The 27213-nt window shown below is 39.1% G+C and overlaps 1 protein-coding gene across 2 annotated transcripts in view; it reads left to right on the top strand.

The window, feature by feature from the left end:
- The window catches only part of LCLAT1 (lysocardiolipin acyltransferase 1), a 127221-nt gene that overhangs the window by 95646 nt on the left and 4362 nt on the right, over positions 1-27213 (top strand). The gene's annotated exons all lie outside the window — the stretch shown is intronic.

Genomic DNA, 27213 nt, shown 5'->3' on the forward strand with positions numbered 1-27213 from the left:
GGTGATTGTTGGAAATTTAAGAAATCAGTTCATTTTTCGCTGACCAGTGTTAACTTCCCCAGGAATATCTGATGAATTAAAACTCTTGAGGAAATATGATACAGTCTGTTGTAATAAGTGAATATAAAAACAAATGTGTTTTTGAAAGACATCAAAAGAGAGGCTAACTATCCTTATAAAATAGTGATAACCTTTCTTCTCTCATTTTCCAAAAAAAAGAGCCACTAATTTTTGTTCGTGACTGGAACTTGATATTCAAAGCCTTAGCCTGGGAACTGTTTCCTTAAAACAATGTCTTTAAAAGTCCATTAATCCATCACAGGTTTTGATACAGTTTCTTATGTAGAGATTTTGTTTGGGAAACTGTTTTTTTTGCCAGTTTTGGTTCTGCTAAGCCTCCCTTCCTCTTTTCTCTGCCTTATTTTCCTGAAAAGGGAACATATAAATGTTTGGTTAACTTAAAGCTTGTATTTGGTGGTTTGTTGAATTAGGTCTTGCTTCCCCTTCTCTCCCACTCCACCCAACTTTTTTTTTCATGACTCATTCTAATTTTTAAGTAGTATAAGTATTATAATCTGCAGATTCTCCATTCTGCGCTCCTGACTTTCTTCCAGGTCTGGCTTAAAATTGTAATGGAAGGTATCTGTGAAGCCCTTTGCAAGTTGTGGTAAGATCTTCCCACTCCACATCTTACCAGCTCGTGAAAAGTCTGGCTCATTCTTTCAGGATTTTGCTTTTCTTTTTTTGTATGGCAGTTGCTCTTTCTCCATTTCACTGCAATGCTGAACAAATAACTTATGACCAAAGTAAAAAGGCCAGGGCATATAAAAGCGAGGGGCATCAGACAGAATACTGCAAAGAGATGGGGTAACAGTGAGACTGCTGTGCTCCAGCTGAAGGCTTCAGGAAACAGAGCAATATCTGCTAAAATTGTGGTTGTGAGTTTATTCAGAAATCTAGCAGGGGAGGGGATCTGAGAAGGCATGTGAGGGTAGTGGTTGAGGGCCTTTTATAGGAAAGTACTTTGTAACTCCTAAGGCAAAATCTGCAACAAATTCAGTGTGGACCTATTATCCGGACTCCTAAAATGGTCTTTAACAACTGCTTTAGGGAGAAATGTAAAAAAATAAAATTATGGAATAACCGACCCAACTAGGAATCTCCTAAATAAGTAAATGCTGTAAGTGTTTGTGAGATGTCATTTTATACCCAGAAACTAATTCAGAGAATCCTTATGGTCTGCCATATTCAGACTAGATAATTATAGTAGCCTGTTCTGGTCTTACATACAACAAATCTGTATATCTTTCACTGTAGCAAAATCTGCATTTGTAAGCTATGGTTGCAACATCATAGGCAGATGGGCTGGAGGGACACGGTCTGCTCTCCCAAACCATAGTGTTATATCGGGAGTAGGGGGAACTCAGCTCAGTTTAGCAACAGAAATTTTCAGTAAAATAGCTGCTAAATTGATTCTTTAGCTGTGGGATCCTTGTAAAGTTGGTTCTCCCATCACTATTTACAACCCTGTAGCAAAAATTACATATCTGCTTTTTTCTTTTTGTCTGCTGTTTTTACTCTATTCTTTTGTTACCTTAAATGGGACTTTGGTATTCATGTATTGTCTGTTTTCATTCAGTCTTAATTCCTTTGAGTTTAGTTTTTTGGAGGGTTCCCATTATTGATGCATTGAAGAATATCATGGACAGAGGTTACCAAAAAAGGGTGTGACTTGGGAGTGGGGTAAATTTAGCACATCCACGTTTTATTAAATTTATGACTCATAAAATGCTCAATATTTCACAGAATAGCCAACTGACCCTCATTTTGCTTGTGCTGATGGGTGTCTTGAAGTTTTGCCAAATAGTTTTGGAATTATATCCTCCAGAAAATGTTATTGCCTATTAAAAGCTTGAATGTGACCTTTTCTCCTTTCTCTTCTCTCTGACCTCTATCTCTGTACACATTCCATATTGAAGTTTTTTTTCTTCTGTCCATTTGGCAAAAGGATTCCACCTCCTCTACACCCTCAGTTGTATTTTAGTAGACATGAAAATGGTTGTTTTTTGCATGCAGCTTGATCTGTAGAGTGACATCTGTCTTTCTATAATATCTTTGTTTCTGCAACTGCACAATCTGTTAGTTTTAACTATGGATATATAAGCTTCAGCTCCTCAACCAAAGACTGTTTAATTGTTAAGGGTTTTTTGAAATGTTCCTTTGTTCATTTGTTTTTTTCATACAGCTGTTGGTATTGTAAGCTGCAAATTTGCAAGGATGCCTGTGTCTGCAGTGTATGATCCCATAGGCTTTTTAGTAGTTTTTCCTGTTTATGGACTGGAAAACACTTCAGAAGGAGAAGACCAGCTGGAGGGAGAGTAATGTCAGCATACCCTACTGGGATTTTGATCACACTAAATTCTGTTAATAAAATTCGGGGTCTGTATATCAACACCAAATAGTTTGGAAATGTTATGTAAACATTTTTTTTGTGAGAACTAAGGGTTTGCAGGAAACAACTTTAAAAGTATTATTTTTTAAAATCTTTTCATTTCAGAACTGTAAAAAAGCTAAGGTTTTCCTACCATTGCTGGTGGATTTTAAAAACAAAGATTTAGGAGTCTCTTCTGGTAAATGTTAGAGGTAATGCTTTTAATCATGAGATAAGTCAAATCCATCAAAATAACCTTTAATGTTGGTTTTAAAAATTACAGCACTAAAGATACGTGTGGTTACAGCAAATTCTGCAGGTGTACACAGATATAGTTTTCAAAATGTCATCTTGTGTATGCACTCACCTGACTTGTGTCCAACTGCAGTGACTGCTTATGCAAATGAAAAGTTACGTTGCATTTGTATTCTTCATTCAGTCGCCTGAAATTCAATATTATATATGAGGAGAGAATAACGTTATAATATTGTGTTGTATAAGGTAGTGCTCCTGTTATTCACTTACTGTCTCAGCAATCATATTTGGCAAGTTCATGGCTTCCTCTGCTTGCATAGAATATGGTTTGTGGATGACAGGAAATATGGAGAAATGAGAGATACAGTTAGCACAGTGGAAGTTAATAAGCATACAGAGAGGGCTTGCAAAATGATCAAGGCGTTGGTGACTGTGCATATAAATACACAGCTATGAGAGGTTAAAAGAGGTTCTTTAATTTTTAGATCCCAATCTAGAAATTACGTTTGTGGTCAAGGGATTGCATCAATACAGAAAGCCAGCTATGCTCAATCTGATTTCAGGACGGTTAGTACATTAGGTTTCTGAAAACAGAAATAAAGCAATTTATATGAAATCCAAGCAACATTCTCTATGTAATTCATCTTCTTTCACTGAAACATGTCGACACACAATATATTTTTATTAGCTGTCCTGTCAACTAAAAAATCATGCTTGATTTTTGTTTTATCATATTTCTCCACCAAATGTATTTTGCACAATTAATAGAACGCTGTCAGTAGCTGTTCTAATTTGAATTAATTTTTATTTTAGAACAACAAGAATAAAAAGCTTCAACTTGCTTTTCTAAGATATATAGCTAAATATATATATATTTATATATGTGAAGTTTTTAAGATCAGAAGTTGGTATTTTTTAATAGTAAATTTTTTAAAACTCAAGTTACATTCCTTTCTACACTCTAATTTAGTAGGTTTTGATGTATGGAAAAATTATTTTCAGAATGGCAGAGCAGGTTTATTTGTGAGTACTTTTCTCTCTAAAACAAAATGAGAGGTCTTCTTCTGTAGTAGCTAGATTAGGGTGTTTTTCACACACAAGACATTCATTATTATTATATGGTTAAGGTGTGAAGACTTTGATCCAACCAAATACAGCTCAGTCACCTTCATTTAGAATGGTTGTATTTTTTTCCAAATGTCCCCTTTCCCTTCTATTTTGGAATGAAATATAAAAATAACTTTTTCTGAAACCTTGGGTGATTTTCTCTCTTAATTCATGAGCTTAACATTTAAGTGCCATGCTGTCCATGAAACAAGAAAAGAACATATCATTTAGTTGTGTATCTATCTTTTGGTTGTGTGATGGTATTTCCACTTAAAAAATGGAAAACTATAAATTAAGGAACTGATTGAATGACAATAAGACATTCATAAAGTGTTGATTACTTCAGTTAAGGAATAAGAAGAAGTGGACTTGCTATACTTGGAAGTGAATTTTCAGAAGCAGTCGATGAAATACAACAAATTATTTACAAATCTGAGCTGAGCTTTTCAGCAAACAGCCTGGGTATTTTTAAAGGTAAATCATGTGATCTGTCCTAGTAAGAGCCCCCCTGGAATCACTTTGCATTTTTTTGAGATTCTTCTGTAAAACTGAAGGTTGTTATAATGAATTGTATTGTAATAACCTTCTGCAGGTCCCAACCAGGACTAGATGTTTGATTCATATCTGCCATATATAGTAGATATATAACGAACACGCAAGAAGATATTAATCTTGCCTAGAAGAAAACTGTTTCCACAAAGAACTTTGCTCATTTTGCTCATGGTAGGAATATTCCCAAAATACAGCAAGAAATATCTTTTAGTTTTAACACTTTGGAGATTAGGGTGGGGGGTGGGAGAAGAGGATTGAGGTAATTTATGTGCAGTGTTGCCAGTAATGCGCCTGCCATACAGTTGACTACAGTAAGCAGTTCTTGGCCGATTACATTTACATGGGTGAGTCACATCATTTATAATAAAAGATTGTATGTGTAATTTAGGATGGAAATTCTAGGTGCATTTCATAAAGGCAGAAAAGATAATTAGACAGGTTTAAGCATGCATGGGTTTTTGTACGCATTATGTGCAGGGAAAATATTCCTTCTATCTCCTAGCACCACCCCCCCCCAGTAAATGCCAGATATTGGGCATATAAACCACAACCTCATTTTGATAAAATGAATTAACTATCATTTAAGAATACCTCTTCATAGCTGTAGCAGAAGTCTTAGAGGAGAGTGCCTGCATTAGTTCAAGGCTGTCATTTTTATGCCATTTTAATTATGAGTCTTTCTTTCTCTTTGACTGAAACAGATTCTTTATAGGTACATTTACTCAGAGTTTTATTACAGAATAGGTGCCTCACAGGGTTTATTATAAACAACTCTCGGTAGGATTCAGAATTATTGTTTCTATCACTGTGACTAACTCTTTGGTCAAATACTCTGCCATTTGTAAGGCAGTATAAAATCAAGGAAACAAGACTGAAGGACCAGGCAAAACAGTTTATTTGTCTTAGGTACAATATTTGATGTACTGTGTTCCCCCCCTACCCTCCCCAAAAAACATGTGTTTGCTTTTTTTCAACAGTGTTTTCTCTAAACAGATGTAATTATGTTGCATCAAATGTTAGCACTGTTTGATCTGTCAGCTTACAAATGTGTGTATTTAGCATTCAGTAGAAATTCTTACTTTGAAACTGAAAAGCACCGGAAGCTTGCAATATGCTGTTTACTGAAAACAATATTTGTTTAATATGTCATTCAAGTAGCTTTATACATCTTATATTGTAGTAAGAAGGATACTTGTTTTGTCAATTCCTCATCACTTAAGCGCATCCTGGAAGATTGGGGTGACTGATGGGTGGCAGGAAACTTCTTGTAGAAATTAGGTAATACTCTACTGAAGCACAGAATCTCAATTTTAAGATGCAACCCCCCAAAACCAAGATTATAAATAGATGTCAATGCTGTCTTTTTCCTACTGGATGAGATGAGGAGTGAAAAACCTAAGGAGCTATTCCACCCATTATTTTTTTGTTTGTTTTTTAAAAGATGAGCTCTGCAAATCAAATACAAAAATCAGGAAGTTTAAAGCCTGGAGGAGACAGGGTAGCCCAGTCTTTGCTCTGTTGTTCCTATGAGGCACTACTCCGTTTCTTGAGTATCTCCTGTGGCCTACAGGGAGCATTTTGTGTGTGAAGACGTCAGAACTAAGCGCTGATTGATGGCAGCGTGTGGCACATGGTGTGCTTTTCTTCTTCCCTGGAAGTTTTCAGATTTAGGAATCTGCTGAAGTTTTTGCTGCTTTAGATAAATGTATGTGTAAGGATATTGGGGGAGGGATCAGAAAGTGCTGAATACCAGAATTTTATCACTATTTGGCTATGATATAGTTATTTGCTTCTGATCCAGCTTGGGTTCTTACTTCTTTTGTGTTTTGTCAGTAGTAAAGATTTGGGTCCAAATGGCAGCAACACGTCCAACTAATGGACAGAGGGCATTTATCTAGAAGAACGGATTAAGTGCCTACACCTTCGTGAGAGCTGAGAAGGAGCGCTGATCGCTTCTACAGCAATTTGTAGCATGGAGGTTCTCTTGGGTCTTTCACCATTTCAGAGAAGTAACAGCTGTAGTTCTGTGCCTTTGTTTTTTCCATCTGTTGCTAGCCAGGAATTTGTGAACATATTTCTCAGATGTGGATCTTGCTGAGGTTATTCATGTCTTTGTCACCTCCCAGGCTGAAATACTGCAATCCGTACTTAGAGCAAATGTTCATAAGCCTCCAGAGCATTTAAATGGTGTGTAGAAAGCAGTGGCATACTTCCTGAGTGGGTTTGATCAGCATGGACTTGATTTTTTTCAGAAGGCTTGAGCCCTTCAACTATGTAATGAATTTGCTGAAAGCTGCAGGTGTGTTGTATCTCTGAAAATCAGGTCTTGGGAACACACTGAGCTCATGTCTGTTACCCTCCTCTGGCTACCTAACTTGTTCCAGATGCTGTTCTAGGCAATAGCAACTAATAAAGGAAAATGCTACTCTAGGCAACAGTAGAATAATGAAGAAAAAATGTTCCAGCCCTTGGCCCAGAATTGATATGAATTACAGGAGGACGCTGTGTTCTGTGTAATCTTGTTTTTGCATCTTACCAACACAACAGATGTGAGCTGCAGGTTGGATTTCCTGCCATAAGAGGACAAGCCTGCACCCACATCTTGGGTGGATGGGGAAAACAGAGAGCGCTAATCCTCCTTGGTGGATGAAAGAAGAGGTTTCTAGTATGAAAACATACTGTGGTTATAGGATCCAGTGCAGATTGACTAGCTTTCTGGACACTTTGAGCCACAAGCGAGATTACTTACATCTCGCTTCCCTCAATAGTTGGGGGTTAAGATTCCCTAGTAACCCCAGTGTCAACATAGCTCTTTTGCAGGGTTAGCTTCTGCGAGCTTCATGTGCTGAAAGGGCTACCTGCAGGATCGGGGGTACCAGAGCCAGCTGCAGGGGAGCAGAAGGAGCATCCACTCCAGGGCAGGAGAGAGCAAGATTGCTCCTTTTGTAGGCAGCTTAGTACAGGATTGGTTTAGCTGTATCATCTGCATCCTAAGAATACAAGTGGTTTAAAACCTCTTTTTGAAGAGAAAGGTGTTTCCTGTCATACTGAACAGGCTACATTTCTATCCGCATAGCATACTGAATAGGCACGTTCATATCCAGCCCTCTATCCAGGACGATGGGCTCAACGACTTGAATAGAGCAAACGCTGGATTGGAGGACTCCATATTCAAGTCCCAGGGGCCAGTCTGCAGTCCTGAGCTCAGATATACTTTTATTTGCCTGTGAGAACATTGGTATTTCTGCTGATGATACAAGAACATCACAAATCCGTGTCTGCCAACTGTTTCTTCTGGCAAGCTTGCTTCAGTCACTTTCCTGGCTTCTTAAGTTCCTGTGTCAGGGCATAGCGTGAATTTCATGAAGTCCTTCCAAGCATTTTCAGTCTGCCTTGATCTAATAAGATCTCAAACAGAAAGAGATTTTTGGAAATCTCCACCTTGACAGCCAGGAAGATTGCTCTGCTCTGCGGTGGAGGACCCAAAGGTAGCTTCAGTCATGGTATTATTATTTCATTATCAGCTGGGGACATCTTTTAAACCTAGTTACTGAATCCTCAAATGTAATCTGTCTGAGATAGCCCTTGTTCCACAGGGACAAAAAAAAAGAAAAAAAAGAAACAGAAGAAGGAATGCTTATATGGATACTGTGTCCAGAGATGCATCTTGCTTGGAAACCTGGTGTCTATAAAAGGTTTACAAGCAGTCTGCTAAAAAGAGTAAATGTTAGTAACCCTAACTTGCAGAGGAACAGAACGGGTGTCCATAGCAGTGGTTTTCTGTGAAATTCTTAGGTGTTAAAAAGAACAAAGAGCTATTTTGGACTACCTTTGTTTGTGTTATGAACATACAACTACATATATTATAGTGGACAAAATAGAGACTCTCCTATAAGGGGACTCTTATTGCTGTTCTTTAACTCTAGATAATGGGCTCAGGAGAAGAGCTGAATTGGAGAGTCAGTTGATTTATTTTCTGTGTTTCTCCTGCCCTGCGCCATTCTCTAGTACTGATTAATTGTAACATCAGTAGCAGGTTGCATGTCAGGACATCTTATGAAGTGAGAAATTAGGACTGTCGAAGACTACTTCACAGATTTGTGAGCCCAGGAGCGGAGTGAGAAATACGCTTAAAAGAATAGAGATGATAAAGTGAACTTTTAGTAACTGAGTCTGATTTTTTGAGGTGAGGGGTTTAGCTTGTTTTAAGATTATAACAAGGATAGAAAGTGAAATAATATGAAATTTATTTACAGGATTGAGTTATTTCGCACAGAATTTCTGAGGATATATCCTTAGCTCCCTAGCTGTCTCATTCTCTAGTTTGAATGCAGTATTTAAAGCAAAACTAGTATTGATTCATTTTTCTAATAAGGAATAATGAAGAATACTATATACATGTCTGTTCACTATTTATAGTGAAGAGAATAGTGAAATGCAACTCTTGCAGTGGCGTTTAGAAACATGGAATTTATGACGTGCTGCAGTTCCTTTGAAGTTGTGCTTCACAACGTGCGATGGTCTTGCATTTCCATCAGTTGACCTTAATGTCTGACGTGCCTTTGGTGCCAAAAAGTCACAGTATGAGTTGCCCACAGGCTACACTGGATCACCTTTGTAATCCAGAATATTTTCTGTACATTGGTAGATAAATGAGCAAATAAAAATAAAAATTTTCTATGGGGATTCCTGGAGCAACCAGTACAAAAGCTGTGGCACACTGTAGAATTAGAGATAAAACTTTGGCTTTGCAATTCTGTTGAATTGTAAAAGGAAGGCTGAAATTCCTTCTCTTAACTTAAAATATTTAAAATCAAACATTTATTATGCCTAGATTTGATAAGGCTACTTACCAGCCTAGACATGTTTGCACACAGCAGTATCTTCTCATTTAAATTCAATCACAGTCACAAAACAAGCCTGGCTTAGACTAGCTGAAGATATAAACTTCATTTTCATCTCATTAGGCCACCTGGAAGCAGCAATCAGTGAGTAGTCCTGACGTCAATGGTCTCTCTACTTCATTAAAATGTTAATTTCATGGCTTTAATTCCCTTTGTAAAACGTGCTGTTGCAGGACACTTATATGCAGATTTATTCTGAAACAGGCAAATCTGCATGACATACTCCTTTTTTAGTGCCTTAGGTTTCTTTGGATTTTTATTTTTAGCCATTCCTATTTTTACAAACTGCTGTGAAAAGATGATCACCATAACAACCAAAAAAGTAAATATTTTCTTAAAACAGTATACTTCGAGAATGTAGACTTAAGAATCAAGAATTCAGGACATCATGCATTTAGTGGTATTTAGTTCTGCTATTCCCTTTTTCAGTATTCAAAAATGAGACAGGTATTGTTACTGACTAACAGTTTCAGATCATGAAGGGAAAAAAACATCATAAAGTAAATCAGAAGCAGCTACATAGATCAACCATAGTGTCAGCATTCTTAGTTGAGATCCTGCTGATTTCAGGACAAAATGATGGACTTTTCATCAATTTTAGTATCTCTCCTTGATAATATGTATTTTCTCAGCATTTAATCATCTCCATCCTCTGTTGCTTTAGGGCATGCACTGCTATTTTTATAGCATATTTCAGAATTATATCTCATAGGTCCAGCTCAATTATTGGTAACAGAAGTGTGTCTTCGGTACTGGAGAACAAGAGAAGGAAATTGTTCATTTATTCTTTCGCTCTTTCACCATATTCATTTTTTTTTAGAAGATGTTGAGTAGTATTATATATTTTTTGAAGTGCTTTATAAACTGTAATTCTATTTTGTCTGTCATATCTGTAGGTGGATGTAATTATACATCTATTCCAGATGGCAAAACCAAGGTACAGGGTCTTAACTTCTCAGAGCCCATCACTGGTTCAGTGGCCTCAGTCAGGATGGCTGTGCTCAGCCGTGTGGCTCTGACAACACACTTGCTTCTAGGCTGCTGCCAAGACTCAGCACTAGGCCCTTCCACACTACTCCAGTGGATAATGTCACTTTAGGCTTTGTGCAAATTCCATTGTGCCCTCTGGCAAGTGAAACCAAGGCCTTTCTGTGAAGGATCCTGGAGAATGTATCCTGCCTGATGTTAGCATTGCCGAAGGTGACAAAGACCACCAAGCGCCAATGCAGCAAATAGAGGAGGGTTTTTTCTGCGCACTAGACACAACTGAAGTTTTCCCAGTGGAAATCCCAGCAGAGTTGTCCCACAGCTAGCCCTAGGAGGATGCTCCTGCAGGTGAGTAACTATGAACAGGTAGTTAACTTGGCCTCAGGCCTGTCCTGGGACTGCTGGGGGAGTAGCATAGGTACAACTGTCTACTACAGTATACATCTCTGCTAGTTCTCTTGAAAGTGTATGGCTCAGGGAGTGAAGTAGAGATGTGCCCTGTCATTGTAACTCTGCAAAGATGCCAAAATGGCCTTAAAAAAGACTTGAAAACAGTAAAATTAGACAGCCTTTCAGACCTCCAACAGTTTCCCATTTCAGATTAGGTGAAATAATTAATAGATGAGTTTAAAAAACCTCGGTACCTAGTTTGTCGCTGTTAGTATCAAGGAAGAAGCTTTTGAAAGTCAGTGCAGATAAATGGACACTTGCCAATTCATTTCTGTCTTGGGGTTATTGCCTACAAAGTTATTTCATCACAGGCAGCACCGTAACTCAATGTACTTGTCAGTTTAAAAAGCCAAAGTGTGCCAGGGTTTTACTCTATGGATAGAATTATTCATTCATGTCTAGAGTTGGTGAAAGCGATACTATGAAAACTTCTCAGATCATAGATTGCTATGCTAGAAAAATATTCCATTATGTAGTCTCTTTGAGACATTTGCTATAGCAGCAGCGTATTCACTCTTCTAACACTGTGTTTTGATTTGACATACAATATATCTTAGAAACTAATCAAAGAATTTGTCACTTTGGTGTATAGTCCACTTAAGCATGTGTTAGTACAGGTGGTTGAACAGAAGTTGTTAGTCTGCTGAATCAATTTTGTTGTCAATCTTAACATTTGAAGGGCCATTTCTACAATAAAACAACATACAGTAGTTAAAGTTGCTTTAATCACTTAACAAACTTATGACTATCAATGGACATTGCTTTGGGAGAGTAAAAATATTAGGTCTTACCTTTTTCATTTGCATTTCTTTTGCCTCACTCCTGAGTTATGTGTGGTTCCAGAGTTATTCATGCTGTAATTGCTTCTTGCTTGGTTTGTTTGTTTTTAATGCTCTCAACAGCAGAGCAGGTGGAAGAGTTGGTGGGAGTTAGCGTCACCATTGCTTAGGCAGAAAACATACTGAGATGTATGGTAGACTTCGGGTTTCAACATTTATGGGTCACGTTTTCCACATTTCAAAAAATACAGCAAAGCAACTAAAGTTCTCTTTTTCTCACACCTAACTGTCTTTACTCTCGGTCAAGCTATGCTGGATTCTTTCATCAGCCCATCATTCATTTGTGAAGGACCAGTAGATAGTTTATCCTTCTGCAGCTCTTGAAAAGTCTAATTTGAGCAGTTCCTCAAATGAGGGATTCGGCTCCTCAGGTAAACTTGGATTTTTCTCACCACCTTCATTGGTCTGCCGTTGGAATCAATGGGAGCTTCTTTGTTGCCATTCATAAAGACAACCTTTTTCTTTCACATTGGAATGGAAAATGGGAGACATCCAGTTGCTCCCAGCTGATGAATATATTGTTTTCTTCCACGGCAAAGCCTTTCTGTGGACAGATTAGAGCTCTAAGCCCTGAGCCACTTTTCTTCACTGTGCCTTATTCCTTCAGAGCAGAGGTGTCAGTGCATTTACCAGTTGTCAGGAGGCCTTCTGGCCTTCACCTTCTGTCTGAAGCTCTCCACAACTATTAGTCTCACTCATGTTTGGTCTATGGATACAAGCAGCTTTCACTTAAAGTCTGTTCAGATGGATTCTAGTTTGTTCCTGGCCATGGAGATGTAAAGTTCAGACTAGCAGAACCACCAGTGGAAGCTGGCTGCAGTGGACTGTGCATATGAACAAGCACTTGAAGGAAAAATACAAGTTACTACCAAGGAGTATGGAGTTCTCTGGGATATATTGTGGCTGTGCATACTTCAAATCTCTGTATTTGCTATTCCTGTATGCCTCAGGATTTTACAATGGAGGACTATGCAGAAGCGAGGACTATGCAATGCTTTTTATGCTTTCGGTGGTAAGCCCAATGCAGAGAAGTGCTCAGATATATTGTTCAGGCATTGTTGAAGGAAAAGGTTTCCAAATTCAAGCATGTTAGGTCCCTTTGTTTCCTATAGTGAAGTGTATGTATGGAAAACATGTCTCAAAAAATTTGCCTGTTATCGCATATAACTTCTCCCATTAATTAAGCATTGTCCACTTGCTGCACTATGTGAAATTTGGGGAAGCTTCATTTTTCCTAAGTTAGAATTTTTAAGGAAAACAATTCTGTGCTGACAACAATGGACTTTTTAACTTGCAGGCCATTTCTTTCTATAATTCCTATGAAATAAGTTGAACTGCCTATGTTTATTTTATTCACTATGATTTAGTTATGTACATATTCGTACTTGTGTCAAAAATCAATGCTAAAAACATTAGTAAAGACTACTTTCAGAGCTTTGTAGTGCACAATGCCAAATGAATTAAATGTTCCATCCAAGTTCAGAGATGTAAGTTTATAGCAGATATTTTCAGGAAATCAGCTTTTTTAGCCTTCTGTTCAAAGGGGCCTGTACAACAGGGATTTGCAATATTTTCCTGTCTGTGACTTCAATTGCCAGCGTGGAATTGTCTTCTGATTTGTATAAAAAAGAAGCAGACCACTGCAACCCACACCTTTAACATAAAGGTACCATGCGTAGATCATAAGCATCAACCTCCTTTTCCTACCTGCCTTGAGCAGACTGACCCACTTCGCTCAAGGTTGCGCCATTCTGTACTGGGATAAGTAGTATCTCTCAGCCTTTCTGTGGTAATCAAGAGACCAGATCTGAAGATGAAACAATAGCCCACACCCTCCTCTTTTGCTGTCCCTGGGATAGAAGTTCAGTTTCTATGTTTCAGGTTGGCAGACTGGCAGGGTTGCACATGTGGAAGGATAAAAAGATGGATGCTCAGAATTAAGCTTCCATCTGGGCATAGGAATGACTGCTTATGCACTCTCAGCAGTTTTTGCTCATTCTCATTCAAAGAATTCTTTTGACTATAACTTTCTCTAAGCATCCTTATGAGCAGCAGTAGTCAGAACAAAACCATTAGCAGATCTGTTTATTTCAATAAAGACAGATCTTTCTGCTTCTGGTCATTTAAAACGTCTGTGATCCCTCATTCGCCTATGAGGCCATGATGCTGTGTTTTCATAGATATTACAGTTTTTAGCATCCCCTTTTCTTTTTCATGGCAATCTCATGACAATTTCTGTTGTTGCAGCAGTTCCTGCATCACCAATTAAACATCACTGAGTCCCAGCTAAAGGCACTGATCTGCAGTTCCAGCTGCTGCAGCAGAGGAAGATAGTTTGCTACTGGACCTCACTGTGTCTATTTTCTATCTGCAGGACAGTGCAGAGCGGAGAACAGCAGGAGCAGCTCCTTTCCATTCTTCTCTTTTCCTCGTGCTTTACTAGTGAAGGGAAGAAAAGTATACAGGGTCAGCTCAATGCTGTTTGCATTGACGCTTTGTAAAAGTACGATACAGGATAAAAAGTGCGTGTCCCTCACCTGGGTTTGAATGAATGAGGGGGGCTAGCAGTTCGCCCATTTTACTGAGGGGGCCAGAAGGTCAGTCCCATCAGGATGCCATCAGGAGGAGGTGTTTGGTTTTGCAGTAAGAATTACTTGAACGTTTTTTTGTGTTGTATATAGAAAAAAATGGGAGCCATTCAGGCATGTGCCATGGGTTACCTGTGGGACCATGCCCTCTTAAAGAAATGCCTCCTGATCCAATGCAATTAGTTATACAAGTAAATGGATGTGCTCCCTCAAATTTGTAGTTATGCAGACTCTGCTAACTATCAGTACGTTGAATTAAAGTCTTTTCTTCGTGAGTATCATCACGAGACATTAAAAGTCTACATTTCAGTTTGTGCTCCCAGTCAACAATGGAAACGTGTTCTTTTAAGCCCAGTGAAAATGGTGAAATTGAGGCAGGGCTTGACTCTTAATTTACATCTTCATTAAAATGCCTACCTGGTGCCTGAGCTGGAAGTGAAACCAGCACCTTTCATAGAGGTTTGTGTTTGTTGTGCAGAGAAGAATGAGAGGTAGCAAAGAACTACTCCAGGCTCTGAGGATAACGGGTATACACAGGGATTTAAATGTGTGCGCTGAGTAAAGAGGTGCCACTTTTCAGCATCTCTTCTCAGGTGAGGGTGCATAAGCCAGTGCTTAAACTCACTGTATGCGAGAGCTACGGTGCTGGGCAGCCAGTGGCAGCCTTGCCTCTGCCCTCTTGCCACGAGGTTGCATGATATCAGGTCCCTTTGCACCGAGGAGAGCCCGAAGGCCGTCGGACCCTGTGACTTATGGCGCCTTTCTGCTACTGGAGCTCCATGAAGTAGCTGCAGCAGGGGTTTTGGGGCTGATCCTGTGTCATGAGGGAGGGAAAGCACTCCACCATCATTATCCTTTCTAAAGATTTTAACTGCAGCCTGTGAAGGGATGGCAATGCTCTATCTGACAAATATGTCACTGTCTTTCATCAACTGATTATAATCATCTTGAAAGTTCCAGGCTGTCAGTTTTTCCCTTCTCTTTTTTACTGTTGTGTTTTGTTTAACTTTCCCTAATGAGCCCAATGAAAAGCAATTGTTCTAAATAAATCATGTGCACTACAAAGCAGTATATCACAATTAGGATTCCATTATACTTTAATTAGGCATTCCATTATTAAATTGATGTCTTTGGCTTCTTCCAGGTCTCAGACTAATCCTGAAACAAATTCCTCTTTGTGGATAAATATTAGTCAGTCGTAATTAAAGAGTATTCATTGGAGTTGAGGCTTTTCATTAAATCCCTTTCTGATTAATATGGCTCCCCCAAGTACTGGGCTGATTAAATTTAATAGGATTTGTCCACTTGTGTATCATGGTCTGCTGGAAACTGTTTTAGCATCAGGAGATTGGGAACAATAAGTTCATATCTCAGTGCATCTAGTCATGGATCTGCATGCCTGTTATTTGCAATGATGTATGCTCTTGTATCAGGTAGCTATATGATTTACGTAGCCAGTCATCTGAAGAAAAAAATGTGGAAATTCAGGGATTGGTAGTATTAGAGCTGAATATTAAAGAGTTAAATTATATCTAGAGAGTTAGATTAAAAAACTGAATATTAAAGTATGTTAGTGGCTCTGTTTTTTGGCTAATTCAGGACTAGGGCTTTGCTGGTTAATTGAAACTCAACCGCTTCTCTGCCCAAAACTGATTTTGCTCAGTGAGACATATAGATGAGCTTGTTTGTATGTAAATATACCTCAGCTGTGAATTCAGATAATAAACAAGACATTTCTGTCTGGAGTCTCTTCTAACAGTAGAGTATGAAACGTTTTCAGAAACGAAATCCTTGTCCTAGATTTAAAAAAAAGTTGGAGCAAGAGGATAATGTGGCTTTAGTATATATATTAATCAGAGAGAAGCTAAAACCTACAAGTCTTCTGCATGCTGAAATTATGCCTTCTTGTCAGACTGCTGGTGCTGTTCTGCATTCCTCTTGCTTTGTACACTGAAATGAAAACAAACCGCTGTGACCAAGAATGGCAATAGAACAAATCAGTGAGGCATGAAATGTAAGAGATTGGCTCCGGATGTATGTGGAAACACTCAGTCCAAATATTTGAGGTGGCTGCTAGCAGGTGTTTTTTCAACATCTGGTTTATATTCTATTTTTGTTGCAGGGTACATTTTCATCTAGTATTTTGGTTTGGTATGGGCAATATTTTTAATACTACATCTCCCTAAATCTGAATGCGTTTTCTCTTTTCTTCTCATGTGTCCCAAATATAATGGTACTGGATATATTATCTAGTCCATCTATAGTATTGTGGGGTATGGAAGTTTACTACTAATTCTGGATTGCTACCAAAGGCTATGTTAATCATGAGTGATGTTTGGGACAGTTCAAAGAGGGTAGGGTTATAAAACAGTGTAAGGTCACTAAGCAGCTAAAGAGCACTCTCTAGTGGTTGACTTTGGGTAGTGATAAGAATAAATGGCAAACTGCACTGAATTAACAGAAGGTTACTTGTCTGGAACCGTAACAAAAAAAGAAAAAGGAAGGAAAGTAAGCTGTACTTTGTATCTGAATTTCAGAAGAGAATGGATGTAATGCACTAGAAGCCCCAAAAAAATCTAATTTCTTTTATAGTCATTGTTTATTACTTATTGCTACTATTGCAGTATAGTGTTAGATGGTGCTATGCTACTCTTACCAACATCCTTACATTGACATTAACCAGGAGCATGATGAAAAGTTAAAATTCCATTGCCTTTCTGAAAAGATTGGACACTCTTTGGTTAGTGTAGATTACTGAGCAAGAACTGCCACAGTTGTTTTCTTCTGAATATCTGTGGTGAATTATTTTTCTCTACTCCTTAGACTCTGCCTCACTCTGGTTTTGTGGTGACTTCGCAAAAGACAAAACTCAAAATAAGCTGCAAAGTCTGTCTGGGGATGGGGTGGGCCCTAATGTTCTTCTTTTAAAAATGATCAGAAAATTCCTACCCTGCCTCCTGGCGAATCCTAGAACTATAAAAATATCTGTATTTGAAACAAGTATAAACAATGGTTTTAGAAGAATTGGGGGGAATAAATAACATCTAATGGAATGAACAGGGAAATTGGAAAGGCTAGCCCATTTAATGTTTATATTTTAACTGGAATGCTGAAAGCTAACATATGCTTTTGTGCTACAGCGTGACAGATCATACGTACTACTACTCCTGACATCTTTAAAAAGGAACATTTTTATTTTCCAAGATTTCCAAATTTTAAGCCAGCTGCATTGATTATCCAGCAGTAACATACTGCAATTCTGAATGTAACTGGTACGCCAGTTGTATATGTAAACTGCTGCAGTGTTTTGCTTTACTGTTAACTCAGTGACACCAGTCAGAACTGAGTGTGGAAATTTCAGATGCAATAGCTGAATTGTAGCAAAACTGGATTACCTCTAGGAACTACATTTTTTTTTAATTCTAGAGATTGGTGCTTAATTCCATCCAGACAAGATGTTGTTTGTCCAGGCAGAGAGCAAAGAAATGTACATAGGTGGATTACTTCTTTCTCACACTCCCAGTGATTTCAGTACCATCGCATAACAGAATAATAAGGTGGATAAGCTTTTATATTAAAAGATAGGAATAAGCTTGAGTTGTTTGTACAGGCATTATATATATATTTTTATATATATAAAATACATATATTTGAACTTTTTTAAGGATAGCTGGTATCTTATTTTTGCTTAGTTGTCATGGTATTTGGCTTTCCAGAAATCCTTGGATGACTAGTTTAACTTTTTTAATTCAGCAGTTTCCTAATTTACGTACATTTGCTTTTCTGCAATTGTTAAGGCAAAGTAGACTATCTGTGATGCTTTTTAAAAGGTTTTCACTGCAGTGTAGTAAATTATCTTTGTCTTAAGCATAACTGTGAATTTATTGGCTGCTTGCCAGAAATTCATGTTAAAGCATATTGGAGTTGGAGAGATGCATACCAGTGTGTCAATGTCTATTATATGAAATACAATTTTTTGTATGAATAAGTAGTAGTGCACTATAAGTTTTGAAATAACATGTTCTTTCCTTCCTAATGTTACATACCTGTGAAAACCAAATTGCATGTGTGTACTCCCATGCAGTATGGGAGACTGTAAGAGAGCAGCTATGCATGGGGAGGAATAAACATGGTATTTTTATTATCTGGGTTTGGTAAATATAGTTCAGGAATGATAGAGTAAAGAGTGGTGAGTCAGTTATGCCTGGTCATCCCTAGTGACTGAAAATAACTTGTTATTCCAACCCTTCTATCCCTTCACTCCCTCCTCTCCACATATTTTGTATTTTATTTTTAGCTCGATCAGCTTTTGCTTTGCAGTTTCATAAAATAACACTTCAGACCATGGGAGAGAAGACTGAAGGGCACCTGCTGTGTGGCGGTCTTGTAAATGCAGCCACTCTGCCAACATGTTCCCATCACAACAACTGGATCCCCACTCTTCAGTGGACACCTTTCCCTCATTTGCTCAGAGATACTGTCTTTTAACATGGCAAACTTGATGCCTAAAGTCTTTAGCCATTTTGTGTTTACAGCATTACCCATGAACAGTGCACAGCATTTTAGGCAAGCTAACTGTGACTTTGATAATAGTCAGAGGGCCCAGGTCTGGGGAGATGGAAAGATACAGCTGAATTTTTAAAATGTTAATAGAGTTTGAAAAGTGTGAAACAGGTGAAATCCAGGACCATGACACATACTTGTATTTCTCCTGTAAAGGGTAGCTGAGCAAACAATGCCTGCAGCTAAATGAGCTAAATCTTCTGTATTTCACTTCAGCTTGACGTGTGCCTAAGCATTTTTGTATAATTTAATCCTTGAGCTAAGAATTAGTTTAGTGCTAAAAATTAGTTTAGTGCTTGATATATCTTTTCTTTTGCAGACCAGGTTATTATACTTCTTGATCCACTCTTATCTTTCCCTAGTCTTCCCATAGGACTGAGTTTTCATATTATAACTGAATTATACCATGTCTTCCCTCTTGTGTTAGTTTTGATTTGGTTTTGAAAGAAGGAAGGAGGGAATTTGGCAGATGGAAGAAGATGGCATCTCTGGCATTCAAAGAGAAAAGAGAGAGGTCTACTCCTGCCATCTATAGTAGCACTGGTTTATAGCCTTTACAAAGAATCACCAAATCTGTAAGAGGTAGTTAAGTCAGTTAGCCTTTATTGACGTTATAAGTTCAGTGTAATGATGCTAATAAAATAAAAATGAGAAATCTGGGTAAATTACCATTTGCTGAACTGTAGTCCTCCTTATCTTTGAATTATGGAGGGGGCGAGGGGAGAGACGTGTTAAAGAAACAGACATAAAGCTGATTAGCAAACACCAGATGGGCATGTGAGAATCTCAGGTTCTGGGATAGGTGAGAGCAGAAAAACTCTGACGTAGCCTGTTTGCATGCCCTTACCTCAACTCCAGGGTTACCAGGCTTTCAAGTATCGTGTGCCAGACTGTATTTTTCTTTCCTGGAAGAAATTCCATAGAAACGAGGGAGAAACCTATCAGGTCCCCGTTAGCGTTTGAGCAGCTTCTCGTGCCAGTGTGAGGCAACTGCCCCAGTCAGAGCATGGAGGAGCACGTGCCGAGGTTCACTGTAGCCCTGTTGCTTGTTTCTTCAAATCCTACCACGTGTTGTCTTCGGCACTCTCATGGTAGGTTGCCGACTCTGCTTCCCTCCAGGATACTGCAAATGACTTTGTAATGGTAAATAAACAGGATGGAAAATCAGGTCCCAAAGCAATGCTGTAGCTGTGAGAAAGGACATTGTCTTTGGGTGCACAGAGAAAAATAACAAGTAAGAGTTGGTATTAATTCTTGGTCTGTGGACCTAAGGAGGCCACTTTGAAGAACTCTATCTGGTTCCAGTACCCACACTTTGACAAAGTATGTTGAAATATTTGAAAAGATTCAGAGACCTGGAAGAGGGATTTGAGCTTTTAAAAAACATGCTTTATATTGAGATTTAAAAAGCTCAGCATGTCTAGTTTATTAAAGAGCAACTTAAGACATTGGTAGATGAGGCCTAAACTTATCTACATGACCACAGATAGCTCTTTAATTTAGCAGACCTATAACAGGAAAGAGAGGTTGGAAGGTAAAACTGGATACATTCAGTATAGAAATAAGGTACTGCTTTTCTCCTTCCCTTGCTCCCCTCCACCCCCAGGATAATTAATTAGAAGAATTGCCTATCTCTTCTTGAAGGCTTTAAGACAACACGGGATGTCTGTGTCTTAGACTATCCCATGGCAAAAATAAAAACTTTCTGCATAAGTTCCTGTGACCTGTGTTATTCAGGAGATAAGGTTAGAGGAACATAACATTCCTTTCTGGCCTTAAAGCAATTAAATGAGGTATTTACAGTAGATTTCAAAGTCAAAGCAGATCCCCCTCCCCCCCCACTTCAATTAGAGGTATTGTTTTACACATTAGGTTGTAGCATCAGACTGAAAAACTGTGTGATTTACATATATTTAATGAAAGATTTAAGCTATAAGGAAGTCCTTGTATCTCTTGTTCTTTTTACCAGCCAGGCTGGAGGTACATCATAGTCCTTTCTGGTAGTCCTGTATTCCCATGTATACTACCTAGAACACAGCTGCTTCCTTCTGCAGAACAAAAAATAGCCAGCACTTTCCCTCCCCGAGGCTTCCAGCACCAAGGAGAAGAGGTGCTATTTCTTTAACTCCTTCATGTCAGCAGGTAAAATGTCTTCATGTCTCCTTGCATCACAGTGCCAGTGGAAAGCTGCATAGCTAGAGAGAGAATTGGTATGCAGGATCACTGTTTGCTGTTAATCAAGGCTAGCATTATCATTCTGTCTTTTTTTGTTTGCTTATTTGATTGCTACACTTACCCAAAAAAGATTTCCAATAACTACTGAGTTGAGAGTGATTTAGATTAACCCTGGCTGACACTACCACTTTAAAGAGGGCTGCCTGAAGTTTTAAATCTTCACAAGGATGATACTTCCCAGGAGGGGCTGTAAATCCTTGATGTTGCTTCCTTCTGATACTGTTCTCAAAGAAAAGTTACTTAAATCTTTTCTCGGGAGCCAAGACAGTAATATTTCCCAGTAAGCAGTTTTAGATGGCTTTTGTTTTAATGCCCCAAAATGTATCTTTCTCTCAAAGCTGACATACAATAATCTGATATTGTGAAACATAACTAGTTTTGCTAAACTAGTTTCCATCTCTGCTTTGATTGTGATGCTGATCAGTTTATTTACAGAAAGGCTAAACTTTCTTCTACCTGGTTTCCTAAGGAAGCATACATAAAGTTGAGGATTCTTAGGGGGGAATAGAGGAGCTACAGGTGGTGTTTTATGGAATCCTGGAGAGGTATGAAGCATCTGGAGTTGTATGATGGAGAGTTATGCATGGTGCTTTGTGGAAGGAAGGAGATATAGTTATATTGTGGTGGCAGGTGGAAGGGACAAGGGCCACAGATATTAGTCCTGCTCTTCACAGAACAGCTTATTTCAAGGTTATTGTGCATATTTTATTGAGCCCCATTAGGCTCACCATTCTGCAGTGTACTGCAGTTATGGATAGCACCTTCTCTGCTGGATCCATGCAGGGGAAGAGCCTATATAATCCTTGTATGATTTAAAATAGTGTCAACGATAAGTAAAGCAGGACAAATTACAGCTGCGGTGCTCCTCACTAGGGAGGGAAATGGGTAAAAGCTACCACTGCAATTTTGCTAATGCATGAGGAGAGGCTAAGGTGCCAATTCACACTGCAGACTGCTGGGAGTCTGAGCACTTCCATTACATGGGTTTGCCTGGGGTCTGGTCTCATTTTTGGCTCAATGATGGTCATTTTGGCCTTAAAAGCTTCTGTTCAGAATCATCATTTTGGCCCTCTGGTCACTGCTTATGTAGATCGGCCTGTCTCACGGTGAGCTGTTCGGCATTGCTCAGTCTCACCTGTGAGCAAGGAAGTGCCCTTGTTACTCACTTGAACCCTGCCTGAAGGGTGAGCAGTGCTCCAGCTCCTGAGGGATGCTCCCGGCACAGGGGGGAGGCTGTAGAAACAGCCTGTTTAGTCCGTGCTGCTCTGGCGCTGATGTCGCTTCTGCAGGTTTCAACGATTGCAACTGGCTTGCAATATTCTTTGCAAGCGTATTTTAAAAAAGCTTAAACTATTTTAATCCTGCCTTTTGCAGTCAAGCTATTTTTTCCCCTAAAATTAAAATGCTGTGCTGACATTGTATTATTTAACGTACACAGGTAAAAGTAATTTTCAGTCTAACTGTGGTATCTTCATTTTGAACCTAGTAAGAGGCTCTTGATCGCAAGGTTTTATAACATTCGGTTGTGTGGTTAAAGGCTTGTCTCCACACGTGCCAAGGAGCACAGAGGCCTAGCGGCAGGTGGGAGGGACACCAATAACCCAGTCAGAGAGACCGAGTCCTGGCCCCGAGCCCTTGTGGGGCTGTCACGGGGGAGCCACCAGCCCCCTGGGCTGAAGGAGACACCCAAGGCATCCTTCTCTGCTGGTGCTGTTATTTTGGCTGTGAGCCTGGTTAGAATTACTTGTTCTATGAGGGTAGTGTCCAAAGCAACCAGCTATGCATTGTGATTCTCTGAAGTAATGTCATGTATAACAGATCCTGAAATATAAATAACTTTGACTGGAACACGGGAAGTTTAGATGAAGAAAAGTGCCTTTGAGGTGTTTTGCCATCCCCAGATGGAGACTGCAGCATGTATCAATCATCTACCTCATGTTTATAGCTGTGTAACGATAATTACAGAAAAACTTCATAATCACTCCTCAGCACTGTAGTACAGCATTCGTTTTCTGAGGTGCTTTTCTAAAGCGTAGGACAGAATATTGTTCATAGGTATGAAGGAGGTGTAGTTCTACTATTGCATTAAGAAAGTCATGAGAATATAAAGCTACTGAAATTGATGTCTTTGTCCTGAATAGCTGGGCTACTGGCCTGACTTTTTTACCTTAATAGAAGTTTCTTAGTTTAATTAGATTTCAAATGCAAAATTATGAACATTATTTGATTTCCTCTTTTCTTCATTCCTTCTCCAATGGGCTGTAAAAACATGTAGGATAAAGAAGGTCCTGCTGCTGTCACTAAAAGGTTTTCAAAAAGCAGTTTGTCCATAGACAGCTTCTCTGAACTACAAGCAAACACACCTACTTTGCTTGATTATTGACCCACTAGAGAAGTAGAGTTATGAGACTTTCCATGGGGCAATTTCTTCTTAAAATGTGCAAAAGCAGATGTTTTAAGCAGACATTTAAATTCAGGTGGGACAAAGAACTTTAAAATTGTTTGCTTCCTGACTAAGCCTACTTACAGTCCCAGGAGTACTATTAGGCAATGGTTTTACAGAGTTCCCCGTCAATGGGATTCTGCTATTTTCTTGCCCGATCCCTCCCTACAAATAGGGATGTGTGTTGTGGGTGTTCTTTTAGAGAGAGATTTATGCAAATTAAATTCAAGTGCTCCCAGTGATCTTTTTTTTTACTTCACACGGCTAATTAGCTTTTCTTTGCAAAACCATTTCCAGTAAGCCAAAAGCATAGCTCATTCTTACAGAGTGTCTTTTCCTCTTTCTGGTTGGTGTCATCCTTCATTCTCAATGCTCCTAGCATGCTGCTTCCCCACTCTTCGCTCCCTTGGTCTTCGCTGATTGCCCTGCATCTCAACCTGGGGTCTCTTCCTTTTGCTGGTTGCAAAGCACTTTGCTTTTGATCTGAAACATGTACTGTTCGAGGTGTCCAGACTGCAGAGAGAATGAACTTAACTTCAGAGGGAGGCAAAGACAGTAATAATGGTCAAGCCAAGGATCCAGGTTAAAATTTTCCTGAGAAGCAGATTACACTCAGACTAAGGGTGTTTCGTCCCTCTTCAGGAATGGTCTAGTTTCATCTGCAGCAGTAAGTTTGGGGGGTTTTGTTTGTTTGTTTGGTTGGTTGGTTTTTTTTTAGCAGATTCACTTGTAGCATGTTTGGCAGTGATGTATTGACCCTCTTCATATTAAAAGATACCATTGACAAATCAGCAGAGAATATGTAGAACCTTTTTGTACAAGTTTGCAGTGTTGATCCAGCAGCTTACTGCATATAACGATAGCAGGGACACGCTTCTTTCAACAGCTGTAGAAAACTGATTGAAGCTGGTCCTTTCCACATGCTTGCCTTGCCAGGGAATTAAAGCTTCAGGCTGCCATTTGTGTGGAGTTTTTAAATATGCATGACCCAAACAAGGGACCTATTGCAAATGGTTCTAATCCTCTTGCATATGAAACCTGGTGTTCTGGTCTTCCCTCTTTCTGATGTTTCTGTGCTTTTAGATATGCTAAACAAACCTTCGAAGTAACTCTCATATCTTCTTGTGTAAAATAAACTTTAATAGATAAACTGTGCAGCTGTGAGTTAGGAGATACTGGTTCAAGCTGGCCATACTGAATGGGTCATGTAATTATCCGTTACCTCAGTTTCCCCATTTGTAATGCAGAAACAGTAATGTTCACCCTCCCACACACAGCTCTTTGAGCTTTGCTCTGGATAACTAATTTAGAAACCCTAACCTATTGTAGGCCTTTACAGTCAGGAGTGAAGCCTTCCTGGAAGGTATCTGTCTAGGTAAGGAGCAGAGGCTTCATATTTCTGATCAGGAATTCCCGGACTGAAATATATATGCCTGCTGAGGGGATCAAACCAGCTGCATGTGCGCGGTGAGCCCTGTGCATCTTCAGTGTGCCAAGTTTGTTGCACTTGTATAGCCTTTTGCAAGATACGTGGATCGTAAGACACGTGCAGTGTGTCTGGGTACTTTTTACTGTGCAAGCTCTCTACTAGTAAATTGCACGTGGTCAGAAAATTTGTATTTGATGATTTATTGCCTGTGGGCTGTATGCCAGTGGTCCTTGTATGTGCAGTAGGGATTTCTGAGCCAGGGGCATCCCTATATCCTAGACAAATCCCATTCAAGTTTTCAAGCAAGGAAAGACAACATGATCAAGGAAACTTGCACATATAGTAGCCCCAGTAAGAAGTATATTAAAAATAATAGGGAAACAAACCTTGTTTCCTTATTATTTGATAACCTCTTGACAAAAAGAACACAGTGGACATTGGTAGGACATAAGAGTAAATGCTTTCATATCAGAGTCACCTAGTACACAGCATAGTATACTAAGCTGTTTAGCACTCAACACAGTTGTCCTGGCGAGTGTGGAACATTATGTGTAAAGTTTTATTTCCAAGAACATTTGCGTGTTCCTTAGAGTAATGGCAAACAGACGGTTTAGCTGCAAAGACAGAAAGGACTGCAAGATGGGCGAGAAACTTGTGCAGCCCAAAGCTCTTGGGGTTTTTTTCGTGCAAGAGTCTCACAAAGACTGAACTTTCTTGGCCTCTCTCTTGAGTTAAAAGTGGGTAAGTTTTTGTGTGCCATAAGGACCTGGGGAGCTATGGAGGATCAGAAGGAAGACAGAGTTTAAGAGCTGGATATCTCTTTGAGGCACATGCAGCAGCCTTTCCCCTAGCTGTGCCAGGAACTCGGGGGGTGGGGGGGGATATCCTATAGACTGATGATAATCCTTTTGATGGTGTAAATGTTTGGAGAAGGGGAAGGAGAGATTCCAGCTTTTTGGAAGAAAGAGGACATGCTTTGCACGAAGGTGAAGCAGACTGACTGTTGTTTCCTTCTGTAAAGGCTGGTTACCAAAATGCACCCAATTTTGGCATCTCTTGAAAGGAGACCTGAAAGGTTTTATCTGTGCGGAGGACAGTGGTTCTCTGCCTAGGTAGGATATGATCCTGTAGCTAGACAAAAACTGGAGTATTGAGTTTTGTTCAGGTAAGCATGCTAGGAGCCAGATATAGTTCTTTAAAAGTGCAAGTAATCTGCCACAAAACTCTCCAAGAGATATTATTATAAGACAGTGCATTTGTAAAATAGTCTAAAGAGCTGAAGAGGATTTTTCCTCCTCTTCTGATATTTGAACTTTAGATATATCATTTTGAACACTGGCCTTTTAAAGTAACACTTTCTATTATGTTTCTGTCATTTTTAGAGCTATGAGGAAGGCAGAAATGTTGGGGAAGGGGAGCAAATGAAAAGGGGGAGGAGGACTAAAAAGTAGGTTGTTATTGTCTCTGCAAAAAGTGACATTGTCTATGAGAACAAAAGTCTTCAATCGCTGTGACTGTAGACAGTGTTTAGTCTCCAATTCTGTTTTGCCCTGAGACAGCAAGCAAAATAAAAACAGCAACACAGGATAAATCACTGCTGGCAGAACTTAACAGTTATGCAACATCCAGTGCACCATGCGCCTATTTTTAGATCAGTTTTACATTAGCAGAATTTACTTTATGAAATTTAAAGAGAATGTTGTCTGGTCAGAAGCTGGGGGATAAAGAGGGAATTTAGAAAGTGCATCTATGTAAGCTTAGTTTGTACAAAGATGCAATAGCAAAACCCACTTTAGCAATACTGGCATCCTTTCAAGTGTGTTGGATTGATCAGGTGTGGCAATGAAGAGTAAAGTTTTTTTTCAGCAGTATTTCCTTTAATCTCTAATCTGCAATTGCTTTTAAAACAGCTAACTATACTCACTTTAACCAAATAGCTAAGTATATTCCGTTCACTTAAAGCTTGGCTTCTCCCTCATTTACAGTGTGCTTTTTACTTACCAGATCTGGAATGCAGTATACAGCAGTTTACCTCATTAGAGTACTGGGTGGTCAGATTTAAAGAAATTGTTTCACTTGGAGTACTCTGCAAAGCCAGCTGAGCTATAGAGATATTCCTTATACTCTGTGAGATACCGTAGATTTAATGAACTCCTGATATTTAACTTGTGGTATTTTTCATGTATGTTTGCCCAATTTTCAGTAAATTAGGATTGTGTATGCTGCTTGCTCCAAGTCAAAGTTCAAATTGAATCTTTTTTCAGTGTTCACAGGAACATATACTAAGTTGTATTTGACTAGTTAAAGGTAATTTCAGCTGGCAGTGCAGGGATGAACGTTTTGTAAATTATAATAGGTTAGTCTCACATACTCTGTTCCTTTTTCCAAGACCAGATGTGCATCTCTTGTCCTTCAGACTCAACTTTATCC

This window comes from Apteryx rowi, unplaced genomic scaffold (genome assembly GCF_003343035.1).
Source record: "Apteryx rowi isolate R43461 unplaced genomic scaffold, aptRow1 scaffold_696, whole genome shotgun sequence".
In the NCBI taxonomy this organism is placed as follows: Eukaryota; Metazoa; Chordata; class Aves; order Apterygiformes; family Apterygidae; genus Apteryx; species Apteryx rowi.